This window comes from Aquarana catesbeiana, linkage group LG05, assembly GCF_042186555.1.
Source record: "Aquarana catesbeiana isolate 2022-GZ linkage group LG05, ASM4218655v1, whole genome shotgun sequence".
In the NCBI taxonomy this organism is placed as follows: Eukaryota; Metazoa; Chordata; class Amphibia; order Anura; family Ranidae; genus Aquarana; species Aquarana catesbeiana.
The window spans coordinates 527,292,651-527,318,909 of NC_133328.1; the positions used below are offsets into that span (position 1 = coordinate 527,292,651).

The following is a 26,259-nucleotide window of genomic DNA, read 5'->3' on the forward strand; positions in this document are numbered from 1 at the left end:
AGGAGGATTGCAGAAAGACATGTTTACCATCTTGCATCTTTAATTAATTTGGACTCTTTCACCTGTCCTTATCCCCCTCGTCTCTTCGGTTATCTACTCTGATTTATAGTTTTCACTTTGGAACTGATCATCTCTCTGAGTCACCTGATTTCTTTGGATGCTGATTACTCCTGGAAAACAATTTACTTTTAGTTTAGTTTTATGTGATACACTTTACTGGATTTTATTGCATTATTGCTCAGATTTATATTATGGCATGCACCTTTTAGGACTTTGAACACTTTTATATGAGTTTATATTTGGAGTCAAATATGTTTATTATCATTAACAAAATAAGGTAACAGAAATAGCAGTCAGACGTCAATAGCAAAAGTAGTACAAAGCATGTCACATTTCCATTATATAACACAAAGTAGTGCCAAAAAAGGGCACCTATATCCCACCATCCAACAAAAGCAGATGGTATTAATCTGTTCAAGAAGATGTGAGGGCCAATCCGGTCGAAGGATATAACATCTGACTGTGCGGAAGAAGTTATATTTATAATAAAGAAGGCGAGAAAAGAAAAGTAGGGAGAAGATAGGGAAATGGAAGAGAGGACAGGGGTAAAGGTGGGGGGGGGGGGGTTGAGGCAGACCTTGTTGCGACAAAACCTGTATGGAATAGTTAGACTATGTGTCCTGGTTGACCTTGAGGTGTCAACAAAGTTTTCAATGAGTCCGATGCAGAGTAGTCAATCCATATGAGCCATAAGATCCTACATTTGTCAAAAGTGTCATTATCCAGGGCTATCATCTCTTCCATGTGCATGATGTCATTGACCATGGAGACCCATAAGGCCAGGGGGGGGCTAGTGGTAGTTTTCCAAAATAGGGGTATAATTTGCCTGGCAGCTGATAGAAAAAAGCGCAATAAGGTACGTTTCTGGGAAGCTATGGAGCCAGGGAGCATGGATAGTAGGGCTATTTCTGGGGAGGGCTGCAGAGGTCGGTTATAGAGACTGCTGTATATGGCAAAAACCTGTGACCAGAGGGGCTGAATGGATGGACAATCCCACCATATATGTAAATAACTTCCATCTGCTGATCCGTATCTCCAGCACGAGGGAGGTACGGATGGGAATATTTTGTGGAGAGATTGAGGAACCCTATACCATCAGGAGAGAAGTTTGAAGTTTTTCTCCTGGGTATAGCAAGATATTGAGGATTTGTGTGTGAAATAGTATGACTTTTGCCGGTCCACTAAGTGAAGTTTCCTTCCCAGATCCGTGGACCACTTCCTGGTGTAAGAGGGGGGTTGATCATGTAGTAGTGCGTGTTGTAACGTGTACATGGTAGAAAGCAGGTGTCTGGGAGTTTCTGAAAGAGAGCACAGCTGTTCATATCCCGTTAGGGGTCTGTGAATCTGGGAAGAGGAAAAAAGATCTGCACAGAAGGAAGATATACGGAGGACTGTAAGCCAGTTGCCCTGGACATTTGGCAAGACAGGTGTGCCTGAGGTAGGGTCCACAAATGTGCTCGCCACAGGCCAGGCGGAGTGGGAGTAGGGGCCTAATGTGTTGGAACCTGACCTGCCTCCCCCCCCCCCCCCCCCCTCCCCCCGCAAAAAAATGAATGATCTATCTATATTAGAATTATGTAGTGAAGTAGCGCTAATATAGCACTTTAAAAAAAATAAATAAAAAAAACAAGGAATTTCTCAGATGCTCATGGCAAATATAAACTCATATAAAAGTGTTCAAACTCCTAAAAGGTGCATGCCATAATATAAATCTGAGCAATAATGCAATAAAATCCAGTAAAGTGTATCACATAAAACTAAACTAAAAGTAAATTGTTTCCCAGGAGTAATAAGCATACAAAGAAATCAGGTGACTCAGAGAGATGATCAGTTCCAAAGTGAAAAATATAAATCAGCGTAGATAACCGGAAGTGACGTCACCAAGCTCCTCCTGATGCATTGCATCACAACACACGTGACTTCATCAAGGAAGACCGGAGAAAAGTTGCAGTGATCCCTTGAAAGCTGTGAGGAAAGCTTCAACGACAGGCTGCTCGTTCAATTTTGCCCCATTAGACCCGTTGGGGTCTATCTATAAGGTGAGAGGCTAGCACTACTGGAGGAGGATTGCAGAAAGACATGTTTAACATCTTTAATTAATTTGGACTCTTTCACCTGTCCTTATCCCCCTCATCTCTTCGGTTATCTACTCTGATTTATAGTTTTCACTTTGGAACTGATCATCTCTCTGAGTCACCTGATTTCTTTGGATGCTGATTACTCCTGGAAAACAATTTACTTTTAGTTTAGTTTTATGTGATACATTTTACTGGATTTTATTGCATTATTGCTCAGATTTATATTATGGCATGCACCTTTTAGGACTTTGAACACTTTTATATGAGTTTATATTTGGAGTCAAATATGTTTATTATCATTAACAAAATAAGGTAACAGAAATAGCAGTCAGACGTCAATAGCAAAAGTAGTACAAAGCATGTCACATTTCCATTATATAACACAAAGTAGTGCCAAAAAAGGGCACCAATATCCCACCATCCAACAAAAGCAGATGGTATTAATCTGTTCAAGAAGATGTGAGGGCCAATCCGGTCGAAGGATATAACATCTGACTGTGCGGAAGAAGTTATATTTATAATAAAGAAGGCGAGAAAAGAAAAGTAGGGAGAAGATAGGGAAATGGAAGAGAGGACAGGGGTAAAGGTGGGGGGGGGTTGAGGCAGACCTTGTTGCGACAAAACCTGTATGGAATAGTTAGAATATGTGTCCTGGTTGACCTTGAGGTGTCAACAAAGTTTTCAATGAGTCCGATGCAGAGTAGTCAGTCCATATGAGCCATAAGATCCTAAATTTGTCAAAAGTGTCATTATCCAGGGCTATCATCTCTTCCATGCGCATGATGTCATTGACCATGGAGACCCATAAGGCCAGGGGGGGGGCTAGTGGTAGTTTTCCAAAATAGGGGTATAATTTGCCTGGCAGCTGATAGAAAAAAACGCAGTAAGGTACGTTTCTGGGAAGCTATGGAGCCAGGGAGCATGGATAGTAGGGCTATTTCTGGGGAGGGCTGCAGAGGTCGGTTATAGAGACTGCTGTATATGGCAAAAACCTGTGACCAGAGGGGCTGAATGGATGGACAATCTCACCATATATGTAAATAACTTCCATCTGCTGATCCGTATCTCCAGCACGAGGGAGGTATGGATGGGAATATTTTGTGGAGAGATTGAGAAACCCTATACCATCAGGAGAAAAGTTTGAAGTTTTTCTCCTGGGTATAGCAAGATATTGAGGATTTGTGTGTGAAATAGTATGACTTTTGCCGGTCCACTAAGTGAAGTTTCCTTCCCAGATCCGTGGACCACTTCCTGGTGTAAGAGGGGGGTTGATCATGTAGTGCGTGTTGCAACGTGTACATGGTAGAAAGCAGGTGTCTGGGAGTTTCTGAAAGAGAGCACAGCTGTTCATATCCCGTTAGGAGTCTGTGAATCTGGGAAGAGGAAAAAAGATCTGCACAGAAGGAGGATATACGGAGGGCTGTAAGCCAGTTGCCCTGGACATTTGGCAAGACAGGTGTGCCTGAGGTAGGGTCCACAAATGTGCTCACCACAGGCCAGGCGGAGTGGGAGTAGGGGCCTAATGTGTTGGAACCCTTACCTTGAGGCAGTGCGGGGTGATCAAACAAAGAAGTGAGGGGTGAGGGATCTGAGGACAATAATGATTGCATACCTTTTTTATACCAAAGGTGTAGGGCCGCAGTCGTCAGTGGGGAGATAGAGGAGAGTAGGTGCAAATGCTGTCTGGGTCCCCAAAGTAAGGCTCGGAGGTCAAGAGCGGATAAGTCTTGTTCCACCATGGTGGACGCTTTGGGGAAGGGGCAAGGAAACCACTCTAAAACCCTAAAGAGTGCCGCTCTATGATATAGCTCATAGTCAGGGAGACCCACCCCGCCCCGAGTTTTGGGATATGTGAGAAGGGTGTGGCAGACATGCCATGGTGCATATGAATCGTATGGACATAGACCGCAGGGAGGTAAAAAAGTGTTTAGGAACCGCGATAGGTACAGTTTGGAATAAATAAAGTAATTTCGGTAAGGTATCCATTTTTGAAGTATTAATGCGCCCAAACCAAGGTAATGGAGAAGAGTTCCAGACGTCTAGTTCCTTCCTAAGGCAGGTCACTAGGGGTAGATAATTAAAAACATAGAGATCGGAGAGGTTAGAGGGAATCATGATCCCTAAGTAGGAGATACCCCTGGAGCCCCATTGGAAGGGGAAGTTAGCCTGTACTCGTTTAAGGGTTGTTTGTGGTAAAGATATATTAAGGGCCTCTGTCTTTGACATATTTAATTTAAAGTTCCTAAATTTTCCAAACCTGTGAAATTCCTGCATCAATGAAGGTAGGGTTGTGTGGGGTTGCTGGATGTAGACCAAGAGGTCATCCGCATAAAGTGAGAATTTATGTTCAGAGGAGGGTGTCTGGATCCCCACTATAGATGTGTTCTGCTTGATGGCCTGGGCTAGATGCTCGATTACTAAAACAAAAAGATAGGAGGACAAGGGGCAGACCTGTCAAGTGCCATTGGAGATCTGGAATGAAGCGGAGGAGGAACCATTGGCCAGGACAGACGCAGAGGGGTGGGAGTATTGTGCCATAACCTTAGACACGAAAGCAGGGCCAAGACCAATCTGTTCCAGGGAGAGGCGCAAGAAATCCCAACTGACCCGGTCAAAGGCCTTCTCCACGTCAAACGAGAGCAGGCATGCCTTTAGGTTGTGTCTCTGTATATAGGATACGAGATGAATAGTTTTTTTGGTATTGTCCCTGGCCTCGTGACCAGGGACAAAACCCACCTGGTCTTTATGAACAAGTGTGGGTAAGAGGGGAGAGAGGCGGTTTGCCAAGACTTTGGCGTAGAGTTTGATATCAAAGTTGAGGAGCGAAATCGGTCAGTAACTACTACATTGTGAGGGGTCTTTGCCTGGCTTGGGTATAACCGAAATATTAGCGGATAGTAGGTTACTAGAGGGTAAATGGGTATCATTTATAGAGTTAAACGTAGTGGATAATAGTGGGGCGAGGTGCTGGCTGAAGGACTTATAAAACCTAGGGGAAAAGCCGTCCGGGCCCGGGCATTTACCAGATTCCAGTCCTTTAATAGCGGCCGAAAATTCCTCTACCGTTAGAGGGTTATCTATGTCAGTGGCCTGTTCGGGGTCTAATTGTGGTAGGGCCATTTCTGAAATGTAATCCTTCATATTGGATAGGTGTAGGTCTCCCGTATCGGTCGCCGTGGTCGATGGGTGTAAGTTGTACAGGTTGGAGTAATAGTGTTTAAAGGCATCCGAGATACCACTTGGGTTGCTTATCTTTTGTTGATCTGCAGTACAGATATGTTGAATAGGTCGGCGTGAGGGACGGGGCTGCAAGACCCTTGCCAAGTGTTGTCCACCTTTATTAGCTAGAGTGTAGTGTCGGTTGCGTCCCTTGTCCCTTGCTATAAGAGAGTTAGCATCCTGCAGACGGAGCAGTTCTCTGCGTGCGTTAGAAAGGTCAACGTACGTTGCAGGGTCCGAGTCTCCTTTATGTGTCAGTTCAAGCATTTTTAATATGGATAATAGGAGTGAAATGTCAGCCGTTCTGGCTTTCTTTAGGCAGGAGCCATGTTGAATGAGAGTTCCACGAAGTACACACTTCAGGGCCTCCTATTTAATGAGGGGACTGGTGTCATCAAAACGGTGGACTTCAATAAAGTCACGAATCGCCTTTTCAACTGCTGCAACACACGGAGTGTCTTTCAGTAAATTGACGTTTAGGCGCCACAAGGGCCTAGTACGGGATGCCGGGGGGTGTGCTAAGCTAAGATGTGCGGGGGGCATGGTCAGACCATAGTATATTACCTAATGAAGCTTTGAGCGGTATGTCAAGTAGGGATTGGGAAATTAAGAAGTATCCAATGCGACTATAGGAATTGTGGGCCACGGAATAACAGCTGTAGTCTCTTTCAAATAGGTGCTGTACACTCCATACATCCAACAATTGTGCGGAATGCAGGAGTGTTTTTATGTGTGTGAGAGCAGTGTGGTATATGGCAGACTTACCCGAGGAAGTGTCCACGGCTGGAGAAAGGGTCACATTAAGTTTGCCACCTAGGATGAAACAGGGTCCACCAAAAGAAAGCAACTTGTTTAAAACCATAGAAAGGAAGCTCCCCTGGTCTTGGTTTGGTCCATATACATTAGCCACTGTGAAAATAGAAGAGTTAGACTTTAGTTTAAGAAATAGATAACGTCCTAGTGGGTCAATATGGGAATCTAATGCCTCGTACACACGGTCGGATTTTCCGACGGAAAATGTGTGATAGGACCTTGTTGTCGGAAATTCCAACCGTGTGTAGGCTCCATCAGACATTTTCCATCGGATTTTCCGACACACAAAGTTTGAGAGCAGGATATAAAATTTTCCGACAACAAAATCCGTTGTCGGAAATTCCGATTGTGTGTACACAAATCCGACACACAAAGTGCCACGTATGCTCAGAATAAATAAAGAGATGAAAGCTATTGGCCACTGCCCCGTTTATAGTCCTGACATACGTGTTTTACGTCACCGCGTTTAGAACGATCGGATTTTCCGACAACTTTGTGTGACCTTGTGTATGCAAGACAAGTTTGAGCCAACATCTGTCAGAAAAAAATCCTAGGATTTTGTTGTCGGAATGTCCGAACAAAGTCCGACCGTGTGTATGGGGCATTAGACTTCAGGATGAAATGATTTGTGAAAGGCTATAGATACCCTTTTAGACTTCGCCTGAGGATTTGTACTGTGGAACCATTGATGGTAATGAGGATTTTTAAGAGTCGGGATAGCCAAGTCCTTAAAATGGGTCTCCTGCAGAAGCAGAATTTTGGTTTTGGCTTTGTGGAAATGGTACAACACTTGGCTTCTTTTTTCAGGAGTATTAAAACCTCTGCAGTTAAAAGATGATAAGGTTAAGTGATCAAGTGATAACATGGTATTGTTGTTGAGAGGTAGCATCAGGTCTCATCTGCGTCAGCACCAAGGTCCGCCCAGCCCAAGCAAAAAGGGAGTAGGAGGAGCAGGTAAACGGGGGGCGGGGGGGGGGGAAGCAGGATAAGGGAAGAAGAAAGAGAAGAAAGAGAAGGAATAAAAGTAGTACGGGTGTATGAAAACCTTCTCCGTGAACAGGAAAAGCAGAGAATCAGTACTATTGGAGAAGGAGATCATCGCTAAGAACATAGTAAGGAGAAAAAAGAACAAGTGGCAGCATTGAATAATTATACAAATATTGTAATATGTCTGAAATGTGAAAATAAACTAACACAAGTATAGTGCTCACTCAGGCACTATCGGTCCTAAGGGGGGGTAAATTTGGTAAGCACACAGAGTGCCTCCTGGTCCCGGGGTCCACAGGAATACAATAACTGTTTTAAAACAATAATCAACCATCAATAAAGTATAGTTATAATAACTGAATAAGAATATATAGGCACAGAGTCATCACATATAGCAGACACTTCCCCCTTTCCCTCCCGCATCCATTAGAAGTGTGTAGGGACATTCAAGGAACTCTATCAGGACATAGAACACGGGAAGGAAGCAACCCAGAAATTGGAGGATAAACTTTAACAACTAAACCAAACCTTCTGGTTAGTGTCTGCAAAAGCGTCCTCTATCTGTGCAATAAAAAGAAACCGAAAAATAATTAAAAAAAAAAGAGGAGGTGAGTCTGAAACCCTGTTGGTGCAGAGATCATTCAGGAGATCTAGGGCAACCATTACCATAAACCTTGGTCAGAGAGGGGATGTCCTGTACCGAAACAAAAAAGAACAATCCCGGTTACAGGGTAAAGGCAAGCAATTGGCAGAGGCTGAAGGGGAGTCAGTCATCCGGTGGCCTCTGAGGGGAACCTCTGGGTCGCTTACTCTTGCCAGCCTTCTGCCATTGCGTTTGAAATGGAAGTCCCGGGGTAGTAGGCGGGAGGGGCCAATCTGGCAGAGAGATCTGGAGTAGCTCCAGCGTACTTAGGAACAATGGTAGGTCTCCTAGGGTGCGAAAGAGGGCCGTCTTGCCTTCATGGTGTACCCGTAGCTGAAAAGGGAACCTCCACTGGTATTTAATCTTCTTCTCATGAAGGATGGATGTAATTGGTTTAAGTGCACGCCGCATGGCCAGGGTTTGGCGTGAGAGGTCTCATGACAGGAGTGTCATTCAGCCGAATGGAGTCCTGTGTGCTGGCGGCTCTCATGATCTCCTCTTTGACTCTATAAAAGTGCACTCTGCAAAGCGTGTCGCGGATGAAAGAGGAGTCAGGATTCCTCTGGCCCGAGGTCCTGTGTAACTCTGTCCAGCTCAATAGGGGTGTCTTTAGGTTGTTGTAGTATTTGATTGAAAATGGCAGTAACTGCTCCAGTCAAAACTTTGTATTCTATGGTTTCCGGAATGCCACGTATCCTAATATTATTCCGTTGGCTATGGTTTTCAATGTCATCTTGGTGATACATGAGCTGCTGCAGCATGACAGTGTGGGAATTAAGGGTCTCCTCATGGGACTGCAATGTATTGCAAATGCCGTCAGCAGTATTCTCTACATCCTCCATGTGAGTCCCCAAATCCCTCTTGAGGTCAGCAATCTCTTTCCTATAAGTCTTCTCTATGCGGGAGACGCAGTGTTCAAAGTCAGTTTTAGTGGGAATAGAGCGTAAATAGGCATGCATGGCTCGCATCTGTGATTCCATATCCCATCCATCCCCGGAGCAAAAGGATGCCTGTGAGAGGCTGTGGGGGCTGTGTGGAGTGTATAGAGGGGGCTCCAGGTCAGCCAGGGAGACCAAGCGGCCTCTAGAATGTACCTGCTCAGCGTCAGCAGGTTCAGAGCAGGCCGGGGACGGAGGCGCCGTCGCCATCTTGGATGGTCTCTGACTCAGGTAGGCCGCAGAGGATCGGGTCACAAAATGTCCCAAATCCCCTTGTGTCCGGACGCCAGAGGGCTTAGATTGTTCCCTGGGCTTTCCTTTACCCATCAGGACGGTTTGGTAGCCGTACAGGTGATGGAGTATAAGAGATGATCCCGTAGAAGCTGGACCGGGAGCAGCCGCGCCGTGCATCCTACAGCTCCATGTGCTAGGCCATGCCCCCCTATATGAGTTTATAATTGCCATGAGCATCTGAGAAATTCCTTGTTTGTTTTTTTTTTTTGTTTTTTTTTGTTAACGTGCTATATTAACGCTACTTTACTACACAATATACATTTTTAGAGGTGTTGGTTACACTATAGAAGTTTAGCTGCTTTTTTCATTTAGCACTTTATATGTATGCACTTTATTAATTAGCACTTTATTTGTATTGATACCAGCGCTTTTTTTTTCAGACAATAGGTGCAGGAATTCCCCTTTTCCGAGTCACCCCTTTTCCCTGCCCCTACCCACCTCCGAGCACCGTCCCTTGGTTCCATCCCCTACCCACCTCCCAGTACCACCCCTTTTAGACAATACAGAACCAAGTATCATTTTGTGGTGCTAAGTAATTTGTATGGAATTTGGTAATGATATCTAGAAAAGCAGTAAAATAGATCCCCTTCAGCCAGCAATAATAGATCCCCCTAACAACAATGTACCACCCACAACAAAATCCCCCCCCCCCAGCAACAATAGACTCCCGGCAGCATCAACAGTTCTCCGCACAGCCAGCATTAATAGACTCTCTGGCAGCCATCAACAATAGACCCCTCCCCCAGCAGTAGGTCTCCTTCAGCAACAACTGACCCCCCAGCAACATAAGACCCACGCCTAGCAACAATAGGTCCCCCACCAGCAACAATAGACCCCCCTGCAAAAATAGTCATCAATACCCTGTAGCACACCCCAATACCCCTTGCCATTACATACAGTCAGTCCAGGAGGTGCTGGAACTGCGTTGCCCCGCGTTCCGGCTGAAAAAAAGCCCTGACTGATACACTGTTGGTAGCGCATTAGTACTTTACCATATCAATCTATATTGGAATTAGCCATCATATGTCATATAATTATTCTAAACAAACTGTAGCAATTTCTCTTGATCTTTCTATCTCTATAAATCTGCATATGATGCATATATATATATATAACTGAAAGAAGGGTGTAAAAAGGCTTGATTAGTTGTAAGACAGATCTACATGTTCTGGACAGAATTTGTGCATTTAACTACTTGCTTATTGGGCACTTAAACCCCCCTCCTGCCCCCCTATGCGGGAGACGCAGTGTTCAAAGTCAGTTTTAGTGGGAATAGAGCGTAAATAGGCATGCATAGCTCGCATCTGTGATTCCATATCCCATCCATCCCCGGAGCAAAAGGATGCCTGTGAGAGGCTGTGGGGGCTGTGTGGAGTGTATAGAGGGGGCTCCAGGTCAGCCAGGGAGACCAAGCGGCCTCTAGAATGTACCTGCTCAGCGTCAGCAGGTTCAGAGCAGGCCGGGGACGGAGGCGCCGTCGCCATCTTGGATGGTCTCTGACTCAGGTAGGCCGCAGAGGATCGGGTCACAAAATGTCCCAAATCCCCTTGTGTCCGGTCGCCAGAGGGCTTAGATTGTTCCCTGGGCTTTCCTTTACCCATCAGGACGGTTTGGTAGCCGTACGGGTGATGGAGTATAAGAGATGATCCCGTGGAAGCTGGACCGGGAGCAGCCGCGCCGTGCATCCTACAGCTCCATGTGCTAGGCCATGCCCCCCTATATGAGTTTATAATTGCCATGAGCATCTGAGAAATTCCTTGTTTGTTTTTTTTTTTTGTTTTTTTTGTTAACGTGCTATATTAACGCTACTTTACTACACAATATACATTTTTAGAGGTGTTGGTTACACTATAGAAGTTTAGCTGCTTTTTTCATTTAGCACTTTATATGTATGCACTTTATTAATTAGCACTTTATTTGTATTGATACCAGCGCTTTTTTTTTCAGACAATAGGTGCAGGAACTCCCCTTTTCCGAGTCACCCCTTTTCCCTGCCCCTACCCACCTCCGAGCACCATCCCTTGGTTCCATCCCCTACCCACCTCCCAGTACCACCCCTTTTAGACAATACAGAACCAAGTATCATTTTGTGGTGCTAAGTAATTTGTATGGAATTTGGTAATGATATCTAGAAAAGCAGTAAAATAGATCCCCTTCAGCCAGCAATAATAGATCCCCCTAACAACAATGTACCACCCACAACAAAATCCCCCCCCCCCAGCAACAATAGACTCCCGGCAGCATCAACAGTTCTCCGCACAGCCAGCATTAATAGACTCTCTGGCAGCCATCAACAATAGACCCCTCCCCCAGCAGTAGGTCTCCTTCAGCAACAACTGACCCCCCAGCAACATAAGACCCACGCCTAGCAACAATAGGTCCCCCACCAGCAACAATAGACCCCCCTGCAAAAATAGTCATCAATACCCTGTAGCACACCCCAATACCCCTTGCCATTACATACAGTCAGTCCAGGAGGTGCTGGAACTGCGTTGCCCCGCGTTCCGGCTGAAAAAAAGCCCTGACTGATACACTGTTGGTAGCGCATTAGTACTTTACCATATCAATCTATATTGGAATTAGCCATCATATGTCATATAATTATTCTAAACAAACTGTAGCAATTTCTCTTGATCTTTCTATCTCTATAAATCTGCATATGATGCATATATATATATATAACTGAAAGAAGGGTGTAAAAAGGCTTGATTAGTTGTAAGACAGATCTACATGTTCTGGACAGAATTTGTGCATTTAACCACTTGCTTATTGGGCACTTAAACCCCCCTCCTGCCCCCCTATGCGGGAGACGCAGTGTTCAAAGTCAGTTTTAGTGGGAATAGAGCGTAAATAGGCATGCATAGCTCGCATCTGTGATTCCATATCCCATCCATCCCCGGAGCATAAGGATGCCTGTGAGAGGCTGTGGGGGCTGTGTGGAGTGTATAGAGGGGGCTCCAGGTCAGCCAGGGAGACCAAGCGGCCTCTAGAATGTACCTGCTCAGCGTCAGCAGGTTCAGAGCAGGCCGGGGACGGAGGCGCCGTCGCCATCTTGGATGGTCTCTGACTCAGGTAGGCCGCAGAGGATCGGGTCACAAAATGTCCCAAATCCCCTTGTGTCCGGTCGCCAGAGGGCTTAGATTGTTCCCTGGGCTTTCCTTTACCCATCAGGACGGTTTGGTAGCCGTACGGGTGATGGAGTATAAGAGATGATCCCGTGGAAGCTGGACCGGGAGCAGCCGCGCCGTGCATCCTACAGCTCCATGTGCTAGGCCATGCCCCCCTATATGAGTTTATAATTGCCATGAGCATCTGAGAAATTCCTTGTTTGTTTTTTTTTTTTGTTTTTTTTGTTAACGTGCTATATTAACGCTACTTTACTACACAATATACATTTTTAGAGGTGTTGGTTACACTATAGAAGTTTAGCTGCTTTTTTCATTTAGCACTTTATATGTATGCACTTTATTAATTAGCACTTTATTTGTATTGATACCAGCGCTTTTTTTTTCAGACAATAGGTGCAGGAACTCCCCTTTTCCGAGTCACCCCTTTTCCCTGCCCCTACCCACCTCCGAGCACCATCCCTTGGTTCCATCCCCTACCCACCTCCCAGTACCACCCCTTTTAGACAATACAGAACCAAGTATCATTTTGTGGTGCTAAGTAATTTGTATGGAATTTGGTAATGATATCTAGAAAAGCAGTAAAATAGATCCCCTTCAGCCAGCAATAATAGATCCCCCTAACAACAATGTACCACCCACAACAAAATCCCCCCCCCCCCCAGCAACAATAGACTCCCGGCAGCATCAACAGTTCTCCGCACAGCCAGCATTAATAGACTCTCTGGCAGCCATCAACAATAGACCCCTCCCCCAGCAGTAGGTCTCCTTCAGCAACAACTGACCCCCCAGCAACATAAGACCCACGCCTAGCAACAATAGGTCCCCCACCAGCAACAATAGACCCCCCCTGCAAAAATAGTCATCAATACCCTGTAGCACACCCCAATACCCCTTGCCATTACATACAGTCAGTCCAGGAAGTGCTGGAACTGCGTTGCCCCGCGTTCCGGCTGAAAAAAAGCCCTGACTGATACACTGTTGGTAGCGCATTAGTACTTTACCATATCAATCTATATTGGAATTAGCCATCATATGTCATATAATTATTCTAAACAAACTGTAGCAATTTCTCTTGATCTTTCTATCTCTATAAATCTGCATATGATGCATATATATATATATATATATTATAATAAATATATATAAAAAAAAACACAGCATGGTCATACATTTATGCAGATTGTGACCATAAATATGTAATGTGTCTAGCCAATTAAGGACCGGGCCTATTTCTGACATTTGTTGTTTACAAGTTAAAATCTTTTTTTTTTTGGGCTAGAAAATTAATTAGAACCCCCAAACATTATATATTTTTTTTAGCAGAGACCCTAAAGAATACAATGGAGATCATTGCAATCATTTATGTCACAACATATTTGTGCAATGGTCTTACAAATGCATTTGTTGTAAAAATTCACATTTTTGAATAAAATAAAATAAGAAAATAGCAAAGTTACCCCAAACTTTTAATAGAATGTGAAAGATGATGTTACACAAGTAAATAGATACCTGACATGTCACGCTTTCAAATTGCGCATGCTCGTGGAATGGGGAAAAATTACGGTACTTGAAAATCTCTATAGGCGACGCTTTAAAAAGTTACAGAGGAGATCTAGTACTATAATTATTGCTCTCACTCTAACATTTGCGATGATACCTCACATGTGTGGATTGACCACCGTTTACATATGCGTTCGCTTCTGTGCGTGAGCTGGGAGGGACAGGGTGCTTTAAAAAAAAAAAAATGTATTTATTTTACTTTTGAATTTTACACTGTGCCTTTAAAGCGGAGTTCCACCTAGGGTTGCCACCTTTTCTTCAAGCCAAACCCAAACACTTTAGTGGCCTGGGACACTTTTGGGTGCCCCAAGGAGAGTAGTAATGCGGTGCGCATAGCGTGTCGGAGCGAACAGTGAGTGTGATCAAATTGCCCTTGATTACATCATAGCCCTGCCCCCAATGATACTGAACCTGCCCCCAAACGGCAACAGATTTATGTGTGACTATCTTGGTTACTTGGGGAGCCACAGCCCGGTCTGAATAATGTTGTTGGGTTTAAGTCCGCCTGAAACCCGGACACATGATTCAAAACCCGAGCTGTCCGGGGGAATCCCGGACAGGTGGCAACCCTAGTTCCACCCAAAAATGGAACTTCCACTTTTCAGAATCCTCTGCCCCTCCGGTGTCATATTTGGCACCTTTCGGGGGAGAGGAGGGAGCAGATACCTGTGTAATGCAGTTATTTGCTCACACTTCCCGGCATAGATCGCCGCGGCAACCTACGCCACATCTGACGCCTTCTTTGTCGTCCCCCCCCGGTCTTCTGGAAAACACACAGGTCCCAGAAGACAGCAGAGACCAGTGGGATCGCGAGGCATGCTGGCAGCAGTATCAATCAACTTCCTGGAAAAATCAGATTGGACGAAAGCCTAACAATGAACCAGGAAGTAGTCATATTTCCAGGGGTCGTGCATCATCTGCATAGAGGTTGAGCATTCACCCACAAACATTCACATACTACGTATTTTGTGTGTTTGTGCATGAAAAGTTCTTGATTATTTTTCTAAATGTAAACTGGAGTTGCAGAATTAATAATCAAAAAGTATTTTGCTTTTTTTAAAATTTTATTTATTTTTGGCTTTTTTCTTCCTCAAAACATTGGAGACTGCAACCAATACAAACATTTCATGTACAATCTGTGGCATGTAAACTTCCCTCAATGTAAACCCAAGATAACCAAAAACAGAGAAAGTTTTATCGTTTCAAACTTAAAAAAGGAATATCTGATCTGTTTGCAAATAATTGAACACATGCTATGGGAATTGATATCTGAGTTCACCTTTATCATGAAAAAAGACCCAATCACACAGGAAAAGCACTGCAAAGCATTTTACAACTTTATTTGAGAAACAGTAAAAGTTCACAAAAAAAAAAAAGATAAAATAAAGGCAAATAAACAGCACTGTGAAAGTAATTACTTGGCCGTTAGAAAAATCATGTGAAAGTTGCCTATGCACAGAAAAACAAACAAAACACACCACATACAAAAGAGCGAACACTCAGAACAGACAATTCTTTAGGACATAGATAACAAAATCAAGACAATTGCATAAACTTTCATCCAGATAAGTGAGTATATCAATAACATATATATATATATATATATATATATATATATATATATATATATATATATATATATATATATATATATATATATATATATATATATATCAATATCAATAAAACTGGAAGCAATATTCTCCATGTGATAAGGAAAAGCTCACTAACATGACTGGAATTACAATGAGCACGTGCCCAATGTATAGGAAGTTGTGCACGCTGGAGAACGCAGATGCGCCCGTGTGCAACACACATATTTAACAAACTACAATGCTGGCGCCCTCTCAGGCAAGCATAAAATGGTGTGCTTTGACAATGCACATGTGTAGTCGAGTAACTGAAAGAAGGGTGTAAAAAGGCTTGATTAGTTGTAAGACAGATCTACATGTTCTGGACAGAATTTGTGCATTTAACCACTTGCTTATTGGGCACTTAAACCCCCCTCCTGCCCAGACCAATTTTCAGCTTTCAGTGCTCTCACACTTTGAATGACAATTACTCATTCATGCAACACTGTACCCAAACAATTTTTTTGTCCTTTTTTTCATACAAATAGAGCTTTCATTTGGTGGTATTTGATCACCTCTGGGTTTTTTAATTTTTGCGCTATAAATGAAAAAAGACCGAAAATTTTGAAAAAAAATGCTTTTTTCTTCGTTTCTGTGATAAAATTTTGCAAATTAGCAATTTTTATTCATAAATGTTGGCCACAATTTATACTGCTACATATCTTTGGTAAAAATAACCCAAATTAGTGGATATTATGTGGTCTGTGTGAAATTTATAGAGTCTACAAGCTATGGTGCAAATCATAAAAAAATTATCACATCTGATCACACCTGATATACTGAGGTCCATCTCATTTCTTGAGACCCTAACAAGCCAGGAAAATACAAATGCCCCCCAAATGACCCCTTTTTGGAAAGTAGACATTCCAGGGTATTTAGTAAGAGGCATGGTGAGTTATTTGAAGTTTTCATTTTTTTCCCACAATTCTTTGCAAATTAAGGTTTTTTATTATTTTTTATATTTTTTTCAGAAAATTGTCATTGTAATAGCTTATTTCTCTCACATGGAATGTGCATACCACAAATGACACCCCAAAATACATTCGGCTACTCCTCCTGAGTATTACAATACCACATGTGTGGGACTTTTTCACTAACTGGCCACATACAGAGGCCTAATATTGAAGTAGCACTTTCAGGCGTTCTACGAGCATAAATTACACATCTCATTTCTCACCCACCTATTACATTTTGAAGGCACTGGAGCACCAGGACAATGGAAACGCCCACAAAATGACCCCATTTTGGAAAGCTAACACCCCAACTTATAATCTATGAGGCATAATGAGTCTTTTGAATGGTTCATTTTTTTCCAGAAGTTTTTGGAATATGTGGAAAAAAAATGAAAACGCATTTTTTTTACACAAAGTTGTCCGTTTATAGGATATTTCCAACACATAGCATTTACATAGCAAAAATGACACCCCAAAATACATTCTACCACTCCTTCTGAGTATGGCAATACCACATGTGTGAGACCTTTACACAGCCTGGCCACATACAGAGATCCAACATGCAAGGAACACCATCAGGTGTTCCAGGGACACATAGCATGCATATACCAAGAATTACACCCCAAAAATACATTATGCTGAGCAAAGAGAAACAAAAGATTACCTGTGGTTTTAGTAGTACAGTTGTCCACAGGAGGATAGCACTGGTCCAGGCAGCAGGCAGGGACTTGGTCAGCAACAGCGAACACAATTTTTCAGGCAGCAGGCAGAAATACTGTCCATAGTCAGTACAGGCAGCAGGCAGGGATACTGTCCATAGGTCAGTGCAGTGCAGGGTCAGTTCAGGCAGAGATTGTCAGCAGTGCCAAAATATTGGTCTTGGTAGTAGGCAGGAACAAGGTCCATGTGCTGTGGTCAGTGCGACAAACAGAGGTATGACGGCAGTAAGTCCTACAGGCAGCAGGCAGAAGTAGGGCCTCGTTCAGGACAGAATGGGGACAGGGGTAGAGGCTTCTCCCACCCAAATCTCTTTGAAGCCTCCGAGTCTCCAGACCCTAATCTAGGAATGAGAAAACAAAGAAAATTGTTTTCTTCATCCAGAAAAACTATTCTGGAGCCCCTCACATATGTGAGACCCCTGTGTTGAATCCCATTAGTCCAGTTGCAGGGTACAAGATCAGTCCAAGAGGCAGGCAAGAGGCATGGTCAAACAGACCAAGGTCAGTTCCAGATCAGGCAAAGGTATGTACAGAATCGTTAGGCAGAAGCATGGTCGAATAACAGTCCAGGGTCAGTTCCATATCAGGCAGAGGTATGTACAGAATCGTTAGGCAGAAGCATGGTCGAATAACAGTCCAGGGTCAGTTCCAGATCAGGCAGCGGTATGTACAAAATCGGCAGGCAGAAGCGTGATCAAATAACAAGCCTGGGTCAGTTACAGAGCAGGCAGTGGCATAAGGGGTGTGAAGGCAGGAACTGAGGATTACGGTTACCATACTTCACTAATAATTTAGTGAAGTATGGTAACGGCGGAAGCATTCACCTATACAGAGGCCTGGTTCGGAAGGACATTGTGCACAATAATAAGATGTGTCTCTTCTGACTCCTGCTCTGGTACACACCTTACATCTTTTTTGACGTCTTTGGCCTGTTGGTTTGGGAGGGAGTTTATCTGGAAAGTGGCGTTCGGAGAGTCGACTAACAACATCTGATTGGATGTTTACTGGTGGGTCGTTCGGGAATATAAGGGCAGTGTAAATTTCCTCCTGGTAGCCAAGGAAGGGTTGGGGATTTTGGGTGGATTTGAGGTAAATGATATAGGAGTTGTATATGGCAAATTGAAAAAAATAAATCGCTACTTTTTTGTACCAATGGTATGTCCTTTTTGTGGCAAGATATGGTTCCAACATTTGATCGTTGAAGTCGACTCCCCCAATAAACAAATTGTATTGATGGATGCATGTGGGTTTCTGGATGGGGCCATTCCTTCTGGGGATTTCCACATAGGTGTTGTTGTGGATGGAAGACAACATATACACATCCCTTCTGTCCCTCCACTTCACTGCCAGAATCTCTTTGTTACGCAGACATGCCGTTTCTCCTTTTCTCAACTTCAACAAACAAGACTTTGAGGAAAGCCCTTCCGATTTTTTTTTTACGGTGCCACATGCTGGCGTCTTCTTCCGATGAAGGTTGTGGAACAGGGGCAGAGAAGTGTAGAAGTTATCTACATACAGGTGGTATCCTTTGTCGAGTAGGGGGTATATGAGGTCCCAAACAACTTTCCCGCTGGTTCCCAAGTAGTCCGGGCAATTAGGAGGCTGCAGCTGGGTGTCCTTCCCTTCGTACACTATGAAGGAATATGTGTACCCTGTGGCTCTGTCACATAGTTTGTACACCTTCACCCCATAGCGGGCCCTTTTGCTGGGGATAAATTGCTTAATTTTAAGCCTGCCGCTAAATTTCACAAGGGACTCATCCACACATATTTGTTGGTCTGGGGTGAACAGCTGGGGGAATACTTCGGAAAAATAATTTAATATTGGGCGAATTTTGTAAAGCCTGTCAAAATTTGGATCAGTTCGGGGAGGGCACTGGGTATTGTCGCTGAAATGTAGGAACCTCATTATCATCAGATACTTGGTTCTGGGCATTACCGCGGAGAAGAGCGGCATGTGGTGGAGGGGGTGGGTTGACCAATAGGAACGGAATTCGTTTTTTTTAGTGAGCCCCATATTAAATGTGAGGCCCAAAAAAACCTTGAACTCCTCCACTGTCAGGTCTCTCCACTCATAGGGACGGGCATAATATGATGTGGGATTTTGCAAAATAAATTGCTGTGCATACAGGTTGCACTGGGCCACAATTGACGCCAACATGTCCTCCGTAAAAATTAAATTAAAAAAATTAATTGGGGGGAAATTCTCTGTATCCACCTGGACTCCTGGCTGGGCAAGGAAAGGGGGAACGCCAGCTTCTCCTGAATTAGGAGGAAGCCACAAGGGGTTCTGAAGTGCAAAGGGAAGGCTGGCATGGGACCTAACCCTTTGGGGCTGGGTTGACACCCCACTGGTACTTGGCCTTTCTTGCCGAGGCACTGCGGTGCTAGTGGAAAGGCTGGGAAGGCTGGCATGGGACCTAACCCTTTGGGGCTGGGTTGACACCCCACTGGTACTTGGCCTTTCTTGCCGAGGCACTGCGGTGCTAGTGGATGGCACTGCGGTGCTGGTGGATGCCACTGCGGTGCTGGCGGATGCCACTGCGGTGTTGGTGGATGCCACTGCCTCCTCACTAGAACGCCTTCGTTTGACAGGCCGAGTTTCTCCTCCTCTGAGTCTGTAAGTGTTTCACTACTGAGGACTGGCTCGTAATTTACGTCAGAATCCGAATTAGAAAGGGAATCTGAAAAAGAAAGCTCCCCGTTGCTCTCGTCGGACGTAGAAAGAATTTGGTATTCCTCCTCGGCGGAAAAGCTTTTTTTGGACATGGCTGCTGGTGGTTATGAGATTGCACAGCTGTGTGCTAAGCCAGCACTGATGAGGTGGCACTGAATGATGGCACAGATGTGCACTGATGAGGCACAGATGGGCACTGATCGCACAGATGGGCACTGATGAGGCGGCACAGATGGGCACTGATCGCACAAATGGGCACTGATGAGGTGGCACAAATGGGCACTGAGGCAGCACAGATGGGCACTGAGGAAGCAGCACAGATGTGCACAGATTTACACTAATGAGGCGGCACAGGTGGGCACAGATATGCACTGATGTGGCACAGGTGAGGTGGCACAAATGGGCACTGATGAAGCGGCACAGATGGGCACTGATAAGGCGGCACAGATGTGCACTGAAGCAACAGATGGGCACTGATTGGTACAGATGGGCACTGTTGAGGTGGCACAGATGGGCACTGATGAGATGGCACAGATGGGCACTGATGAGATGGCACAGATGGGCACTGATGAGGTGGCACAGATGGGCACTGATGAGTTGGCACAGATGCGCACTGATTGCACAGATGTGCACTGATGGGCACAGACGGGCACTGATGGGCACAGACTGGCACAGACGGGCACAGATGGGCACTGATGATGCACTGATGGGCACAAGTGGGCACTGATGTGCACAGGTGGGCACAGATGGCACTATATTGATGTCACTGTGGGCACTTTTTGGGCACACTTCGCTGTTATACTGATAACACTACTCACAGAAGCTCTCTCTCCTCACACGCTGTCTCTGTGTGAGGAGAGAGAGCCGGCAATGAGAGATGATCTCAATTGTTTACCTTTTAGATCATCTCTCATTGGAGGCGGCGATCGCGCTGTAAACGGCCGCTGTGATTGGCCGTTTACAGCGATCTGTGATTGGCTGTGTCCAAGGGACATGGCCAACACAGATTTTCCCCGAGGCGTGCTCATGAGAGCATGCTGGGAACGAGGAAAGGGGACAACGTCAATAGACGTAGTCCCGGTATTTCAGATCCGCGCTGTTGCCGTCATTTGGCAATGGCCCGGATCTGAAGCGGTTAAACAATATTATATACATACTTTTTAGCCTGGTAACAGAAGATGGTAAACTAGTAAAGTTATCTACAGTATTCAGACAAAAATGTTGAACATTACATTGGCTGCGCTTGCTAATGGTAGGCGCGAAAGATGCAAGTGCGCAACAGCGCTTCCTATGTAAATATGGTTTGGTGCATATAAGTGCACCATAATTTTTGATAAATGTTTTGAGTCCCATTTTTTGTGCAATTGCTCCAATTTCTCCACTGCACCACAGGCGCGGGTCTTTAGTAAATCAACCCCTTTGTGTTGTGTTAGCTAACTAATGATGAGGAAATGTTGCTTGTATGAAGATGTTGAATGCATTTTGTTTTCTCTGTAGTAAATGTGACAATGTTACCTGAATTACGACAGAAAGGTAACGTTAAGTATTGCTGATTTGTAACATAAGTTTTGCTACTCATGTTTGAGAATCTATGTGAGTTTAATATTGGGAGAGATAAGTAATCAAATTAAGGTGAAAGCTCTGTAAAGTGGTACTGTATATGAGAAAGATAGACGCCTTTTTAGAAAGTCTTTGTATGTTTAAAGAGGAAGTAAAGCCTCTGAAAAAAAATACACCCTGCAAAACAAAGGCATAATGAGCTAGTATGCATAGCATACTAGCTCATTATGAATTACTTACCTGAGATCGAAGCCCCCGCATCGACCCTCATTTGCCTCCTCCGACACCGCTATCTATCCCAGAGTAACTTCCGGGTATCGTGGCTCCAGTGCTGTGACTGGCCGGAGCCGCAATGACGTCACTCCCATGCATGCGCGCTGGTCGCCGTTAGAAACGGCACACTCAGTGTGCCTGCGCCTGATGTCTAAAAAATACACCCTGCAAGACAAAGGCATAATGAGCTAGTATGCATAGCATAGCATACTAGCTCATTATGAATTACTTACCTGAGATCGAAGCCCCTGCATCGGCCCTCATTTGCCACCGTTAGAAACAGCTCGCTCAGTGTGCCTGCGCCCGATGTCTGCGGCGCATGTGCCGCAGACATCAGTGCCGCTATTTCTGCAAATATTTCCTAAACCTTTAAGGTTTGGGTGATATTTCTTGCACCTACAGGTAAGCCTTAATCTAGGCTTACCTGTAGGTTAAAGTGGTTGTAATGGGTTTACAACCACTTTAACCCCTTCCCATCGAGCGTACGCAGATGTGCGTACTCAGGTTTCTGTGGTTATACCGGGATGATGCCCGCAGCTGCAGGCATCATCCCGGTACCGTTTTTTACAGCGGGCGATCGGCTACCCGAGTATAACAACCGATGCGGCTAAAAGCCGCTCGGCTGTTATACCGGAGCAGCGGGAGGGGATTTCCCCCCCTCCCGCCGCCTCCCGCCGCTGTTACCAGGCCTCCCGTTCGATCGGGAGGCCCGTTGACCAATTAGCTGCCTCTGGCAGCTGGGGGCGGGCTGGAACAAAGCTGTGGGTGGCTTCATTCCAGCCTTCTAATTGTAAACGCGGAAGCGACGTCATGACGTTACTTCCTGTTTACTCGGCTGCCAATGGCAGCAAAGAAAACGCATACGGAAGTCGCGCCCGCATATGTAAACGGTGTTCAAATCACACATTTGAGGTATCGCCGCGATCGTCAGAGCGAGAGCAATAATTCTAGCACTAGACCTCCTCTGTAACTCTAATCTGGTAACCGTAAAAAAATTTAAAGCGTCGCCTATAGAAATTCTTAGGTACCGTAGTTTGTCGCCATTCCACAAGTGCGTGCAATTATAAAGCGTGACGTGTTTGGTATCTATTTACTCAGCGTAACATCATCTTTCACATTATAGAAAAAAATTGGGGTAACTTTACTGTTTGCTTTTTTTAAAATTCATGAAAATGTCCCTTTTCCCAAAAATTTGCATTTAAAACACCGCTGCACAAATACTGTGTGATATAAAATATTGCAACAAGCTCCATTTTATTCTCTAGATTCTCTGCTAAAAAATATATATAATGTTTGGGGGTTCTAAGTAATTTTCTAGCAAAAAATACAGATTTTAACTTGTAAACATCAAATTTCAAAAATAGGCTTAGTCATGAAAGGGTTAACTGAGAAATCATGTGTAGCAGAGAGGGACTCGACCCCTCCCTTACATGTCCTATGTGTGTCTGTGTCTGTCTGCCTGTCTGGCACTGCCTGTGTCTCTTGTGTGTGAGTTTGTAGACATTCCCTCTCCCTCCTTCAATGGAGATATCCTGTCTGAGGCCTCCTGCACGAGGGACTGTATCTGTGAAATGCAGGATAATGTGTTAACTTTTGACTAGTATAACATGTGAAGTTCAAAAGTAGGTGATGTGAAAAACTTTGAAAGGTAACGGAAGTGTTTAATTATGTTGTAGAAATAAAATCCTAGTTGAAATGGTTAGTTTTGCTATGTAATGGATTGCGGTCGACACCTTTAACATTCCTAAAAGCTGCCATGATTATTATAATTATTTAAATCTTTAGTTCTCCATTCCAGCCTACTGATAAAAACCTGGTTGTACCCTTTTTGTGCCAGTTATTTGAGCAAGACAGCTGACTAGACAAGTTCTGTATAACATGTTAGATGTATTACCAAGTTAAGACCCCTTTCACACTGGGGCACTTTGCAGGCGTTACAACGCTAAAAATAGTGCCTGCAAAGCGCCCCTGAGGGCTTTCACACTGGAGCGGTGCGCTAGTAGGACGGGAAAAAAAGTCCTGCTAGCAGCATCTTTTGAGCGGTGAAGGAGCGGTGTATACACCGCTCCTTCACTGCTCCTGCCCATTGAGATCAATGGGGCACCACGGCTATACCGCCGGCAAAGTGCCTCTGCAGAGCCGCTTTGTGGTGGTTTTTAACCCTTTCCCAGCCGCTAGTGGCCGAATACCGCCGATAAAACGACGGTAAAGTGGCGCTAAAAATAAGATAGGACAACAATGTGTGATCACTGTAGATAAATATCTACTGTATGTCTACTTTGTATTTCCTTATTGGTGATTGTATTGAAGTGTGATACTGTAGAATACAACACTAATAATTGTTTTATAAGTTTTTTTCATTAATACAGAAGGAACCAGATTGTTTCCTAGTGGTTTTCAAGATCTGTATGGGATTAAACAAGAGATTGAAATAGAAAAATCAATATGGATTTGGTGATGTATAATCTTTGTGCACAATGTGATGAACACAAAATAAAAATTATGGTGAATTATTGACAAATTTTGATGGACGTCCTTTAATGAAAATCCACGTGGTGATAATGAATTAATATGAGCTCATTTAATATAGGTAGAAAACTTGGTTTGCATTTTGTGATTAATATGTGTTTGTTGCTATCCATTTGTTTATTTCTAGGTGGGAAATGTAATGATAACCCACTAAGACCTTTCATTTTGTTGGGTTTGGGACTGGTGTGTAGAATATGGTGACATATACAGTATGTATGGGTAATTTGTACACACATACTGGGGTTAATGTAGACAAAAGCCAGTTAGCCTGCCATCATATGTTTAGAGTGTGGGAGGGGACCAGAGTACACAGAGGAAATGCACACATTAAATAGTTTTAAGTTGGGCCTATGGTTGAACATAGTTTAGTTTAGATACATAGTAGTGGGTGGTGTTCCTGTACCAATGTTTCACCTTGAACAAAAAAGCTAAGTTTTTCTTTTAGTGTTAGGCCACGTCGCTTGGGATTGCTGATTTCACTGTTCAGAAATCTATCAGGGGCTATATGGGTATGTTAGTTATGGAATGTTTGAATGACAGTCCTACACCTGCCTTGACGTCAACCACAAGCATATTGGGAAAAGAAGACAAAGGCTTTTGACAGCAGCAACCGTCTATAAAGACTTTGCCACTGATCAACAGTTAAAGGGGTTGTAAAGGTTTACATTTTTTTGCCTATAAGTGATCTCTTTGCTATACAGATATTGAATATCTTTGTTATTTCCGTTTAAAATATGTATAAACCTGTTCAATTAGTATGCTATTTCATGTCCTCATCGTTTCCTCTATTCATTCACTCCTCTACTTCCGGGTTTCGGAGCGCATTCACTAAGGCGACGTCATGGCATCCAAGGAGCTATATTTCCCTTGAGGCTTAGTGGCATTGCGCATGTGCATTGCCGCTTTTTTGCCATGTCACCTAATGAGAATGAGCATAGTTCTCCTTTCTATTTCAGGCTTGCATGTTCACACGCCTCCCATTTAAGACGCCCATTCCCGCCTCCCCAGCACGCCCATAACATAAATTACCAAATCGTAGTAACTTTGGAAAAAATGTATAAATATATTTAAATCTTTATTGATAATGTTAAGATTGTATTTCCTACCTAACTACCTACCAATCATTTATTTAAAGATAATAATCTGTATAATTTTGTTTTTTATTTACCCTTGTGTGTATATATATATATATATATATATATATATATATATATATATATATATGCAATGCAGCAAGTAATGGGGGCGGAGTTAAGGCGGGGCATTCAAGTCTTAGATGTTCATTCAGCACAATAACAAGGCATGGGAGGCGGAGCTACAGCATTGTAGACATGCCCACGTATCCCCTGCCTTCGTGCCTGTGAACTAACAGAGCGTCTCCATGCAGGGATGTAGTCCCAAGGGAGGGGGCGAGCACGCTGTCTAACCCCCAGGCAGAACGGCTCGGATGAGGGGGGCAATCTTCATGAGGAGGAACAGGAAGTGAGTTATTCAGATAAAGAAAAATAACATTTAGAAGGGAAATTGAAGGAACAGATAAGTGAACTAACAATGCACTAGCTTAAAGGAAGCTATTTAGAAAATAAAAAACAAACCTTTACAACCCCTTTAAACTGTTGGTGCTAGTTCCACCTGTTTTGGTGGTCAATTACCTGAACTGTTCCATCCGCTGCTGAATTGTTTTATCTGCTCGGATGGTCAAGTGCCTGAACTCCTCTAAAGTTCCTGCTACCATGTGGTTATGTGCCTGCACGTCTATGACTTGTGATCTGCAATAGTCCAGAGGATATGGACTTTGTATTCTACAGTTCTTTCAGTTCTACAGCATTGTGAATGTTGTACTGCAGCTGCTATCTGATCCCCGGATGTCTAATGCCCCGTAACACAATCGGACATTGATCGGACATTCCGACAACAAAATCCATGGATTTTTTCCGATGGATGTTGGCTCAAACTTGTTTTGCATACACACGGTCGCACAAAGTTGTCAGAATTTCCGAACGCCAAGAACGTGGTCATGTACATCACGTATGATGAGACTATAAAAGGGCAGTTCAGAACCAAGCGCAGCACCCTTTGGGCTCCTTTTGCTAATCTTGTGTTAGTAAAAGTTTGGTGAGAGATGATTTGCGATTTTTCAGACTCGTGGCTTTTAGATCATTTCTACTGTTCAGTTTGTGCTTGTGGGTTTGTATCTG

General features: G+C 44.0%; 1 protein-coding gene across 3 annotated transcripts in view; it reads left to right on the forward strand.

The window, feature by feature from the left end:
* Positions 1-26,259, forward strand: part of LOC141145220 (NXPE family member 2-like) — a 211,081-nt gene that overhangs the window by 3,443 nt on the left and 181,379 nt on the right. Inside the window, exon 1 of one of the 3 annotated variants that reach the window (XM_073631719.1) lies at positions 1,595-2,099. The exons of the other annotated variants lie outside the window; for them this stretch is intronic. The gene's annotated coding sequence lies outside the window, so the exon portion shown is untranslated. Of the gene's footprint in view, positions 1-1,594; positions 2,100-26,259 lie in introns of those variants that run through there. 3 annotated transcript variants of the gene reach the window in all.